Source organism: Ammospiza caudacuta, chromosome 25 (genome assembly GCF_027887145.1).
Source record: "Ammospiza caudacuta isolate bAmmCau1 chromosome 25, bAmmCau1.pri, whole genome shotgun sequence".
NCBI classification, from domain to species: domain Eukaryota; kingdom Metazoa; phylum Chordata; class Aves; order Passeriformes; family Passerellidae; genus Ammospiza; species Ammospiza caudacuta.
Genome location: NC_080617.1, coordinates 3,039,940 through 3,052,356, shown reverse-complemented (window position 1 = coordinate 3,052,356; position 12,417 = coordinate 3,039,940).

Genomic DNA, 12,417 nt, shown 5'->3' with positions numbered 1-12,417 from the left:
GGCAAAAGAACACATTTTCTCATTTATTTATTTATTTCTATATTTATTTCACTATTTATTTCTCCTGTTTCTCATGGCTCTTTGCAACTATTTCTATCTTTTCCACATGCCAGATTGATGCCGAGCCTGGGTCCAAAGTGCCAGGGTGTCACTGTGCCATGTCCAGGGCTTGCACCCCCTGTCCTGGTTAAATGTACCCATTCCTGTCAGTATATACACCCAAATTTAAGCTAAAACCCCTCTGTTACAGAGGCACCCCTTGCAGTTCAGCTGTGCTTTGCTCACCCTGAATTTCTCCCCAGAGTTGCTGCTTTTTTGATCCTTCCCCACCTTTGCTGCTTAACACCTCACCAAGCTTAAGTATATATTTATAATCCTTCTGTTATTCTAATATGAAATTATTATCTAATTATTACTTAATATCAATATACAACCCATAATTATCTGATTTCAGGCTGTCACAATAGCTCAACTCAGCTGTTGTCTGGTATTTCCAAAGCTTGCTTTACACCTCTGTCAACACTTCAAGCATGATAGTGTTTGGGTTATCTGGCTGTAGGTGTAAAATATCAGTTTATTTTGGGGTATGTGGTTTAAATTTCTTGGCTAGTAGCAGTCTTGCAAGTCCTTCATCAGCTTTAAGAAAAGCGATCTGGTTTCTCTGCAAAGTCAGAATTTAGGAAGTTATTGAACACTTGATTTGTTGCCACTGTTAATAAATTTCCTCTGTCTATTAATAGGCTCATATGGGTTTGAATTCCCTTTGTTCCCAGCGCCTTCTAAACATTTCCTACTGCTGCTCTTTGATCCTGCCAGCCACGAATCCTTCCCCTAATAGCTCATTTCTTCTGTTCCTACCCTTCACAAATTACTGCACGCCTTAATCCCAGCCGACCCCTCGTCCTCCCGCAGGGATTCGCGGCTCCAGAGCCCTCTTTGATCCCATATCAGAAAGAGAAGCCATTCCCAGGCCAGCCCAAGCTGCTCTGCTGGGTCATTAGCAGGGGGCTGCAGGGAAGGGGCAGGGGCACAGGGACAGGGGCACAGGGACATGGGGCACTCCCTGCTCTGTGCCCGGTGTCTGCACCTCGCTGGTGCCATCCCAAGGGATGTGGGAGAGTGTAAATCACCTCCCCAAATCCTGTCCTGGATACCCGGCAAAGCTGAGCTGGGTGAAAATTTTTATCAGTTTTTGACCTTTCCACTCCCACCCAAACTTTAAAACTGTTTTCGGTATTGTATTTAATTTAATTTAATTTAATTTACGAGTTCTCATGTTCAACCCCCCTCCTGCACTTTCTCCCCTCTTTCCTTTTTGCCGTTTTCCCCAACACAGCACCTGCCCAACTTCTCGAATTACTGTAAAATATTTCAAGCAAGGGATATTTCAGAAGCATAATAAACTGCTGGACAAAGGAAGCAGCTCAAGGTATTGATTCAATTTGAGTCATCTTTTCTCAAGCCTCCCATTGAATTTCTGGCATTGCTTAGATTCAGGGTCATCTTGTACTCACTGATCAATATAAAATGTTATTATTTATGTTGCTATTTGTTTGCCCTTACTGCTCTTTGACACATACATATCAATTTAGGATCATCAATTTACTATTTGTTCCTCTCATTTTCCAGTGAAATAGGATGGATTCCAGCTGTTCTTCTCCTTGCAATGATGTGACCATTTTGATTACCCAAGACCAAAGTTTCACTGGGAAGTCTCCATCTTAATTTAATTTTTCTGACTAAATTTTTCTCCTTAATAAATAAAGCTAATAGTTTGCAGCTCCTTCCTTGACTGCTGGCTGGGATCACCCTCCAGAGGTGACATTCAGTACAAAATATCCCTTTAGAATGCAAAATCATATTAATTATTTTAGCTTATTGGAGGAATACATAATCAACAAACCAGGATGTAGAGTCCACCTGTGACTGAAGGTTGGATGTGACAGGACAAGGGAGAATGGCTGCCAGTGCCAGAGGGCAGGGCTGGATGGGATCTTGGCAATTGGGAATTGTTCCCTGGCAGGGTGGGCAGGGGCTGGGCTGGAATTGCCAGAGCAGCTGTGGCTGCCCCTGGAGCCCTGGCAGTGCCCAAGGCCAGGCTGGGCATTGGGGCTGGCAGCACCTGGCACAGTGGCAGGTGGCCCTGGGCTGCAATCAGCTGCCATTGAAGATCCCTTCCCACCCAAACCACTCTGGCATTCACATTCCTGAACCAAGGATGGAAACCAGCACCAAAACCCATTGCAGCAAATGGAGAAAGGAAAGGAAAGAATGATTGCCTGGCTGGTTCCAGGTGCCCCCAGTGCCATTTGCCACAGGGGGTTTGTAGCCTGGCAAGGCCTGGTTAGAGAGGGTTGGGTTTGGGTACAGGTGGACTCTACATCCTGGTTTGTTGATTATGTATTCCTCCAATAAGCTAAAATAATTAATATGATTTTGCATTCTAAAGGGATATTTTGTACTGAATGTCACCTCTGGAGGGTGATCCCAGCCAGCAGTCAAGGAAGGAGCTGCAAACTATTAGCTTTATTTATTAAGGAGAAAAATTTAGTCAGAAAAATTAAATTAAGATGGAGACTTCCCAGTGAAACTTTGGTTTTGGATAATCAACAGACAGCCTGTGGCTGCCCCTGGAGCCCTGGCAGTGCCCAAGGCCAGGCTGGAGCACCTGGCACAGTGGGAGGTGTCCCTGCCATGGCAGGGGGTGCAGCCAGAGGGTGTTTAAGGTCCCTTTTAACCCAGCTGATCTGTGGTTCTGTGATTCTATGGAATATTGCTACAGCTCAGCTGGTTTTCCTTGGACAATCTGGCATGTTGCACTAAGGAGGGTGCAAGCCCTGGGATATCCAACGTTTTCAGGTTGATGCTGTGGAAAGTCTAAACCTGGGATGCACAAAGGTGTCAGCTGGGAAATTTGAGTTGTGAACCAAGAGGTTTAGCAAGTCTTGAAAACTTGGAGAATCCCAAGGGTCTGGGGATTTACAAAGTTATGATGGTTTGAGAAAGGAAGCCATGAACCCAGATCTGGTGTTAGGAGGGATAATTGAGTTCCTGCAGCTACACACTGGCAAAATTAATGGCTTTTGGTATGGAAAGTGGCTCTGGCTGGACAGACCCATGGTGAAAACATCCAGACCATGTCCCAGCAGTTCTGAGTAACCCCCTGGCAGCACTGTGGGTAGGGAAGCTGGACACAAATCCCCGAGGAACCACCACCAGCAAGGACATCATTAATGCTGTAGAGTGGGCATGCCAAATGTCAGCTGTGCCCAGCTTTGTGCCAGAGCCTTGCCCAATGCCAACCCTGAGTTGAAGGAGAGGTGCTGCCCCTATAGAGACTGGAAATTAGAAAGACAGAGCTGTGAAGTAATTTTAGTAAGGATGATAACAATCATAAAATTGACAGTAAGGTTTGCAGGGGACAAAAATCCTGAGCAGGGCAGATTGTGGCTGCCAAACCCTCAGGAACATTAAACAGCCCCAGTCCAGCTGCTGAATTTGAAGAGCCATCCACAAATCCACACCTGAGAGCCTGGAAAACACATTCTCCAAGATGAGAGACAGTCTCACAAAGCATCATTCAGGGCAGCTTCAGAGTCATTCTGTGGATCTGCCTGACACTGGGTTTATAAAAAGGGGAACAGCAAAGAGTCAGGAGTGACCTAAATCCTTCACACGGCGTTGGAAAAGCTATTCCAGGAACAACACAGCAGCTCTGCTGTCAGCTCTGACAGGGCTGCAGGAGCACAAAGAGGGCTGCAAGAAAAGCTACAAAAGTCTTCTGGGGGCTAGAAAACCTCCTTGACTCGAGGTCAAGGAGCTCTTCATGCTTGGCACAGGAAGCTGGAGGATCTTTGCCATGGATGGGTGCCCTGCTGGTGTGGAAGTTGCTGCAAGATGCAGGGAGATGGAGGGGCTGAAATGAAAATGGGGGTGATGCAGAGAGGGGAGAGATGTCAGTGCCAGGGCCAGGGAAGTTGAGCATCTCACTCTGGGGCTCTACCCCTTCACATTGATCCTGTCTGAAGAGAGAAATTCCTGCCCCAGAGCAGGGATTGCATTTAAATAGCACATACTGAGCTTCTGTTTGGATCTGCAGAAACACTTCTGTTGGGGAAGGTGAAACAGGAAAGCCTTATAAATGTGATTGTCTGGCAAAAGATTTTGAGAATATGGAAACTCTAAGCGAGATTGAAATGAAAGCAAGCTTTGAGATCCCTCAGTTACTGAACAACTGGAAAACAATGGCAGGGCCAGCTGAAGGTGATCCCCTTTGGATCAAACAATCCCCTCTGCTTGCAGACAGGCCCAAGGCTCAGAGCAGACCCTGCCAGCTTGGCAGAAGGGCCCAAAGAGGAGTTTTTAGGGTTTAAAATGTAACCCAGTGTGGGAATGTAATGATTCTTCTAGGCTGTATGGAAATGCTGTAGGATTTGTATCTTGTACTAGATTGGTCAGTGAGAATGAGAATATTCAGCACAGAAGAAGATTTATGGTATTGTAATGGGAACCTCACGGTCTCATCCACTTTACCACTCTTTTAAGTTTTGCAGTCCTTCTGTGTTTTTTTTTTTTTAATAGAAATAGCCATACAGTCCATTCATATCTTCCAAATTTCCAAATTAAATATAGTTATTTCCCATTTGCATGTGTTGGGCTGCTCCCAGGTCAAGAGAAATCAGCCATTTTCTCTGGGGGGGTGAATCCTGCACTCAGGGGTGGTGGGAAAGCAGGGCCAGCCCTTGCTCATTCCTGTGGGGCTGGAAGTTCTTGGATTCCCCTGCAGGCTCCTTGCTCCAGCAGCATCACAGGGATGTTCCACCAAGCTTGTCCACTCCCTGGATCCACAGCTGGAACCATTTCCACCTTGTCTTTGCCTTTTCCTCATCACCACTTGCAGCAGATCCTTGACTGTGGGCTCAGCTCAAAGCTGTCGCAGACAACTTTTATGGAAAATCCTTTCCTTAGGATTTTTCATCCTGAGAAGCTGAGAGGCCTCAGGAACAGAATGTAAACATTGATTATCTGCTGCTGTGGAATGCAACAGGTGCATCTGTGATTGGTCTCATGTGGTTGTTTTTAATTAATGGCAAATCACAGTCCAGCTGGCTCAGACTCTGTCTGAGACACAAGCCTTTGTTATCATTCCTTCTTTTCTATTCTTAGCTAGACTTCTGATGAAACCATTTCTTCTATTCTTTTAGTGTAGTTTTAATGTAATATATGTAATAAAATAATAAATCGGCCTTCTGAAACATGGAGTCAGATCCTCATCTCCTCCCTCATCCTCACACCCCTATGAACACAGTCACACAAAGCCTGTCACAATAGGCCACAAAATAAAACAATGTAGACATTGGAACTCCAAGGTAAGAAGAAAATTAAGAATGGAAGTTTAATTTCTGACTCCAATATTTATAGATTTTCAAAAGTGACAGTGGATTGGAGGATGACAGTGCCACCTCTCCAATGACACTGGACAAACCAGCAGTCCATCAAATTTCTCCTCCTCCAGAAAAGAATGTAAAGCAATAATTATTTATATAAAAGTGCGTGAGAAACTCCATTACAAGAATGTAAACTTCAGAAGGCTTAGAAGAACTTAGAAGAACAGGGCAACAGAAGCCAGTTGGAAATTCATTTTGGTGAATGAATTTATGAGTTGTTCATTGGGATTATTCACAGGTGGCCGGGCTCTGTGGGGACACAGCTCCCACACAAGGGGGCCATGGGCAGGTCCTGGGCTTGGAGCACTTTCCAGGGCATCCTGTGCTTTCCTGCAGATGTGTCCTGGGTTATTCACTGCCCATCAATACAGATGAAAACACAGAGGCTGTGCTGGAGAGAGGGGGAGGTTCCTGTGCAATCCTGCTGGGAAATGGCGCCGGGGCTATTTCAGGACACGAACTCAGAGGGGCTGTTCAGGATGGAAGTGGAGCTGTTTGCTTTCAAAGTGCTTTTCCAAGGAACTCTCTGCTCTCCTCGGGACGCTGCCAGCATGCTGAGGACACTTACACGAGGAGCTTTTTAATTTCCAGGGCTTTGCCTCTGCCCAAAGCCCTGCCTGCAGTGGGTTGTGCTGGGCAGGGGTTTTGAAGGGAAGTGGGGTTGTCCTATTTTCTACACTTTAGCACTGCCAAGGCTGCTACTAAAACACATCCCAGGTGCCACATCCACACATTTTTTGAACACTGACTCCACCAGTGCAGCCTGTCCTAATGCCCAGCCACCCTTTCACTCTTTTTCCTATTATCCACTTTAAACCTCCCTTAGCACAACTTGAGGCAGTGTCCTCACAAGGCTCAGAACGGGCTCTGATTATTTTTTAAGACCAGCTCCCCTGTTCCACTTAAATTAAAATTGCAGCATCCTGCTGCTGCCAGGAGCATAAAACCTACTGGATGCACACACAGCTGAGTGACATCATCTGATCTGATTCATGTTTTTAAATCTGTAGACTTCAAAGTTGATGCTCTTATTAGCAGGCAGATTTATAAGTGAAGTATCATGTACTTCTGTACCAACTTCAGGAGGGGTTAAGCGCTGTTTTATGACACAAAAGGTGTTTCAGGGCATGTCTGAAGCCACCCCCTGGTTATTTAGGGGATCTCTGTGTGTTTGGGGTCCTGCCCTGATCGACTTTGAGCCCCTGAGAGAGGCAGTGCCAGACTCCTCTCTCTCCATGGGAACTTGCTTTTCTGAGACAGGAGGGACCTGGGGATGCTAATTTGCCTCTCCCAGAACATTAATTGAATTGCAGATATAAATTGATATTAGGGTAGTCTGGAAATAAGATATAAAAAGATTTCCTGGCATGGTGCTGCAGATTTTTCTCTATTAACATTTTGCAGAGAACAAAACATGGCTCACAAATACCTGCTATTAGTTTCAGTGTTTATTACAGTGTCACCAACTGTGCCAGAGACACGAGAGCTGCAGGATGCTGAACACAGAGCTGTGGTGGCCTATGGGAGGCAGGAGAATGGGCACTGCCAGAGCCTTGAGTTCCTGCCCCTGCTTGCCAAAAATTAGGGAAATAAGCAGGATGAGCAGGAAGTGAGGGATGCTGTTATGTGAAGGAAGAAAAACTCCCTTGGTTCTGTTTGACCCAAATTTTGTGGTGGAGAAGACACTGGAGTAGTGTTCATACAGTAGCTGAAAATAAAAATAAAATTGTTCTTTTTTAAAAGAGTTCTGTCTCCTCCATAAGGATCAGCTCTTGTTTTAGGGGCAAAATAGTGCTGAGCTGAGCTTGTGTGTGCTCATGGCATGGTGGAGTGTGCCCAGCAGTGATTTCCCACTGATAATCCAGAATAATGTGATGTGGCTGTGCAGGAAGGGCAGGATGGCATGAGCTCCAGGAGGGGCTCAGAGATCAGGGCAGAATCTCCAGGAGGGGCTCAGAGATCAGACACTCTCCAAGGGACTGGCTGGGAGCAGCTGTGAGAGGGAAGAGAAGCACTGTGAGCAGTGTGGAGCTAAAAACCTGGGGGAATTTTGGTAAGGCAGTAGCAAAAAGCCCATAAAAAAAAAATATAAAATCCTAGACAGAATGATCTGCTGATGTGTAAGTTCAATCAGGATATGGGAAAAATGGAAGAGCTAAAATTGGGAAAAACACGGGGCAGCTCCGGCGGGACTTGTGGGTGCGAAAGGGGGAAAGGCAAAACATGGGGCAAATCCAGTGGGACTTGTGGGTGTGAAAAGGGGAATAAACACATGGAAAAGAGAGAGAACAGATAGGAGATGAAAGCCTCACAGGTGCCATGGGCCTCCATCTGCTCCCACAGGTAGGAGACACTGTGAGCAGCCTGGAAGCACAGCTGCTCACAGGGATGTTCCCCTGCCACAGAGCCTTCAGTTAAATGAGGGGGAAAAATGCCTGGAGAAGCTTGTCTTTCACATTTCCAATCTGACAAAATTGGCAGGGAAGAAAAGGCAGCTTTGGGGTCTTGCTTTCATCCTTTCCACAGTACAGTGTTTCACAGGGTGGTGAAAGGGGGATAAAACGCTTAGAAAAGGGAAACAAAAATTCCAGTCCTGGACCTCTTCTCTGCCCTCCAGCTGTGGGTGTTGTAAGGCCAGAACTGTCAGCTCAGTGACAGAGAGGAACTGAAGGCTTTGCCTTGGGTCTGTCTGTTCTGGATGTCCCCAACAGGCTTTTCTGCCATAAAAGATGCATCAGGAAGAAAATGACAGCACCACACAGAGCCTGGAGTGCATATGGAGAGCCTGGTTCAGCTGCTGCCTCAGTTTCCTCCCTTGTACAATAAAAATAGTCCAGTCCCTCATTTAAGTGAAGGCTCTGTGGCAGGTGAACATCCCTCTGAGCAGCCTTGAGCTCTTCCCAGCCTTGAGCTCCTGGCCCCTGTGTGCCTTCCAGGAGGATGGGCAGGCTGGAACAGAAGGACTCAGGGGTCCCAGGGGTTTTGGCTGTGTGGTCCCTCCTGGTCAGCTCATGTCCCCCATGGTGCTGTTCACTCCCTGAGAGGAAGAGATGAGGCTGTGTGAGCCCAAACCCAGCTCTTCGCTCCCCACAAATCTCCAGCAAGAAGTGGAAGCAGCATCCTGCCATAGGGGGTAAAAGATGCAGGTTGCTGAGGGAGAGAAAAACAGCCCATAATAACAGCAAACATCCAGCTTGTGTGTTGGGGAAGTTGAAACAGGAAAGCCTTGTAAATATGATTGTCTGGCAAAAGATTTTGAGAATATGGAAACTATAAGCCAGATTGAAATGAAAGCAAGCTTTGAGATCCCTCAGGTACTGAACAACTGGAAAACAATGGCATGGCCAGCTGAAGGTGATCCCCTTTGGATCAAACAATCCCCTCTGCTTGCAGACAGGCCCAAGGCTCAGAGCAGACCCTGCCAGCTTGGCAGAAGGGCCCAAAGAGGAGTTTTTAGGGTTTAAAATGTAACCCAGTGTGGGAATGTAATGATTCTTCTAGGCTGTATGGAAATGCTGTAGGATTTGTATCTTGTACGTGATTGGTTAGTGAGAATGAGAATATTCAGCACAGAAGAAGATTTATGGCATTGTCATGGGAACCTCGCTCTCTTACCCCTTTTACTCTCTCACCCTCTCACCCTCTCTCCCCCTCTCTTCTCTCAGCCTGCTCTGAGCTGTGGCTGGCAGCTCCCAGCAGGGCCCTGCACCCAGGCCCTTTGCAATAACCCACAAGTTCCCAGCCCTGGCTGCAGAGATCTCTGCTCTCTGTCCATCTCCACCACCCTACCCCCAATGCTCCTACGCTCCTGCCCCTTTATAGAGGCCATAAATCCTGCCAGACCTGCCCCAGGTGATTCCTGCTTGGTGTAAGGGGAGAGCTGAGCTCTGGCTACCCAGTCCAGCACATTCAGGAGGTGAAATAGCTCCAAATTGCACAGCTGATGGTGGCACGAATTATCAGCAACTGCTGTTGGGAAGTGTGGCCCAGGCATGGATCAGATGGTCCTCCCTCTCCTCATTACAGGCATCCTTGCAGCAGCTGAAGCCACCAGAAGCATGGGCAGGGATTCAGGCTGTTGGAGGTGGAAAGAGACACAGTTCCCAAGAATTGATTAAAAAAAAAAAGCTCAAAAAAATAGCTTACAGTGTGTGTTGTTTCAAACCCAGTTGGAAGCAAAGGGATGGTTGTGCAGCATGCCAGCGTTGTCCTTCACTGCTCAGCATGGCTTTCCTGCTGGAAAACCTTAAATCTGATCCCCTGGCCCCAAGGTCTGAGGGGGTTTCATCTCTCAGAGAGCCTTGAGGTGTTCAGGGCAGGCAGAATTGTCTCTGAAGCAGAGGGACATCACCTCAGGAGATGCTGTACAGCAGAGCTGAGGTCACCTGGCTGGGGAAGTACTTCCAGGATTGTTGGGGAAGATGAAACAGGAAAGCCTCATAAATATGATTGCCTGGCAAAAGATTTTCAGAATATGGAAACTCTAAGCCAGATTGAAATGAAAGCAAGCTTTGAGATCCCTCAGTTACTGAACAACTGGAAAACAATGGCATGGCCAGCTGAAGGTGATCCCCTTTGGATCAAACAATCCCCTCTGCTTGCAGACAGGCCCAAGGCTCAGAGCAGACCCTGCCAGCTTGGCAGAAGGGCCCAAAGAGGAGTTTTTAGGGTTTGAAATGTAACCCAGTGTGGGAATGTAATGATTCTTCTAGGCTGTATGGAAATGCTGTAGGATTTGTATCTTGTACGTGATTGGTTAGTGAGAATGAGAATATTCAGCACAGAAGAAGATTTATGGTATTGTCATGGGAACTTTGCACTCTTACCCCTTTTACTCTCTTACCCTCTCACCCTCTCTCCCCCTCTCTTCTCTCAGCCTGCTCTGAGCTGTGTTTGGCAGCTCCCAGCAGGGCCCTGCACCCAGGCCCTTTGCAATAACCCACAAGTTCCCAGCCCTGGCTGCAGAGATCTCTGCTCTCTGTCCATCCTGACCCTCCTACCCCCTGACACTCCTGCACAGGATAACTTTGGAATCACAGTCTGGAGAATTGTGATCTCCTGATGGGCAAGGGAGCTCCCTCCCTACACTGATTTCCTGAAATGTGAGAGTGACTGAGAGTGGTGGGGGCTCTCCAGCCCCTGCCAAGCCTGCTGAGGCTCCTGGCAGTGTCTGCAGGATGCCCTCCTGCCTCCCAGCTCCACCCTGCTGGTGCTGGGAGCTGGGGCTCCTGCACTGCCTGCCACTTGCCAGGCTGGCAGATGGGCACCGGTGCCTTCCAGGCTCGCTGGGTGCCCAGCAGCTTGCCAGGCAGGTTGCTGCAGAGCGGGGATTGCCAGCCTGCTCCACGGCGTGCCAGATGGACCGCGGGGCTGGCAGGGATCCCCTGCTCCCTGCTGGCTCCCTGCAGGCTCTCAGCATCCCCAGGCTGGCCTGCTCCCCGAGGCTCCTGGCCCAGCACTGGGGTGGTGCTGTGCAGTGAGCTCAGTACCTGCAGGTGCTGCCTGGCCAGGTGTGGCGCAGCAGGGAAGCTGTGAGCTGGAGGAACCCCAAACTAAATCCTATTTTCTCAGGATCTCTGCTGGTCAGAGTGACTCTGAGATATGTACAAGCCTCTTTTCCCAGCCTGACTGTTGAAGAAGGAGTCAGGATTCTTCTATTCTCGTTCTCAAGGTTGTTTATTATTTCTTATCTATAATATTCTTTCTCTGACCTGCTGAGGTCTGTCTGGCAGGTCAGGAAACATGTTCATCCCAAACCTGTGGCTGAGTCAGAATTAGGTCTGTACCCCTGACACCTGGAGCTATAATATAATATAATATAATATAATATAATATAATATAATATAATATAATATAATATAATATAATATAATATAATATATATAATAAATATAATAAATATAATAAATATAATATAATATAATATAATATAATATAATATAATATAATATAGTATAATATAATAATAGAATAGAATTAATATAATTCTATATAGGATAATGTATATAATGATTATATGTATATATATAATATAATATATAATATATAATGTATAATATATAATATATAATATATAATATATAATATATTGTAATATACAGAATAATAAATATTATAATATATGTTATATTATAGTGTATAATATATATAATATATAATATATTATATATATTATATAATATAACATATGATCATTCTGTGATTATGTGTTCCTGGACACTTATATCCTCACCCACTGTCAGGCTGGGAGGCAGCTCAGGCCTCCTGCAGAGCTTCTGGAAGGATCTGGGCCTTATGGGGATGTGTAAGGTGCTGAGCAGGGGGTGCTGGTTCCTCCAGGGCTCAGGGACGATCCCCCTGGTGCCCTGCTGAGGGGTCACCCTGTGTGTGCTCACTCTGTGCCATCCCTCCTCTGGCTCTGATGGCACAGCCAGTGTGCTCTGGGGGCTGCTGGAAGGGATTCTCAGGGCTTTCTCCACACTCCCCTCACCCCCAGCAGTCTGCCAGGCAATTCCATGCAGGAACATAAGTGAGTTATTGAAAGCCTTGCTGGCAGAAACATCGGGATCTAATTTCAGCGTGTGAGTGAAAATATTATTCTCCAGTGTGAGGGGAGAAGTGATGAAAGAACAAGAGGCTTTTTGAGATGAGTTGGGAACATCGAGTAACACCAGGACAAAAACTGAGCAAAGAGATTTCCCAAGCCCCAGACTTCCTGCAGAAAGGATTTGGTTGTGATTAAAGCATTGTTAGGAGCTTCCCTTTGCTCCAGGGTGTGATTTCTGCTCCTGGGGGAATGCAGAGGAGTCTGGAGCAGGAGCTGCAGGGTAATTGCTGGTTTAGAGCTGGGTCATGCATGGCCTGGGGTGTGATGGTGTTCACAGGGGGTCTTGGATGAGGGAAGAGACGAGGATCTGACTCCATGTTTCAGAAGGCTGATTTATTATTTTATGATATATATTACATTAAA